The following is a 1,624-nucleotide window of genomic DNA, read 5'->3' on the forward strand; positions in this document are numbered from 1 at the left end:
AAAGGACCCGGGCATTCATATGCAAAAGGCTTTGCAGCAGCCTGGATGGGGCGGGGTCTCGGAATCAACAGGGCGGAGCAAGCAGCTATGGCTGATTCTCAGCCCTGCCCTAAGGGGCCGCGCGTCTCAGTGTCCTGGTAATTGCTGCCAGCACCTCTGAGGGAAAGCCGCCCTCAAGTTCCGAGTTCTGCCTGCTGCCAGACCGTCCAGTTTCTCCCTGTGTGAGCCCTGGGACCCCAGAGATTTCCGGAACCGGAGTTCAGAGCAGTCGGGAGCTTGTGACTCCCTCCCGATTCAAAAAGACAGCCGCGTCCTCAGGTGCCAGCCCCTTTCCCCGCGCGCCGGAGCCTCCGTACCTCTGCACTTTACTTTCGTAGCTCCTCTGAGTCTGTGTGCTCTTCTCTTTCCTTCTAGTTGTAGAATTTCCACTCAGCCAGCCTTCCTGTGGTTCTGGATGATGACCGTTCTGTCTTTTAGTTGTATTTTTGAAGTTGTTGTCAGAGGCAGCAATTTCCAGTGTTTTCCTATGCCGCCATCTTGGTCTCCCCCTCCACATTTTTTTCTTGTATGTATTGTGATTTTGCTATTGTATTTAAAAAAAATATTGCCTAACCTAAGGTCACAAAGATTTTCTCCTATGATTTCCTCTAGAAATGTAATAGTTTTAGGTTTTACATCTAGGTCAATGATCCATTTTGTGTTCACTTTTGTAGATGAGACAAGATATGGATAGAGTTTCAATTTAGTGCTTATGGATATGCAGTTGTTTCAGAACCATTTATTGAAAAGATAATGGCCACTTCTGGCTAATTCTTCATTAAACTTAAAAATAACTTTTTACTCACATAAGTTACAGATGCATACACTCTCCCTGTAAAATATAAAATAATTTTGACCATTTTTACACCCAATCATGCTTCCCCCCTATACTCCTCACCAGGCAACAACTCTAACAACATCAATTTGAGCTGCATCCTTCCTGATTTTTTTCTAGGTATAGAAACATATAATGTAATTCTTTGTTGTGTTTATAAAACCATCCTTTATGTATCATTATGAATCTGGGTTTTTGGTATATAACAACATCTCTCAGAGATCTTTCCATGTCAGAACACAGAGATCTACCTCATTTTCTTTAGCTGTTTCTTAGTGTTTCACGGTACACTACATCTTATTTTGTTTTACCGTCAGCTTATTGATAAATATTTAGTTAGTTTCTGTTTTTTGTTTTTCTTTTCTATTGCTATAACAATGCTGGAGATGAGTATCCATGAAGCTGTTTTGGTGCTAAGTGCTTCCCTAGGTAGATATTGAGAAGTGGAATTTACGCATCAAATGTAAAACATTTATTATATGCTAAGTGCTATTCTAAATGCTTCACATATATGGATTCACTTCATGCACACGACAACTCCATGATTTTATCCTTGTTATACAGATGAGGAAACCAAGGCACAGAGAAGTTGAACAACTTACCAAACACCTCACAGTCAATAGCTGGGCCAGGATTTGAATTCAGATAGTTTGGTGACAGAGTTCAGTTTGCAGGGTCATAGGATATGGGCACTTTTTTTATTGTTGAAAGTATGATAGGTGTCCCCCTCCCCCACCCCGGCATTTACCC

Source organism: Myotis brandtii, unplaced genomic scaffold (genome assembly GCF_000412655.1).
Source record: "Myotis brandtii unplaced genomic scaffold, ASM41265v1 scaffold903, whole genome shotgun sequence".
Classification (NCBI taxonomy): Eukaryota; Metazoa; Chordata; class Mammalia; order Chiroptera; family Vespertilionidae; genus Myotis; species Myotis brandtii.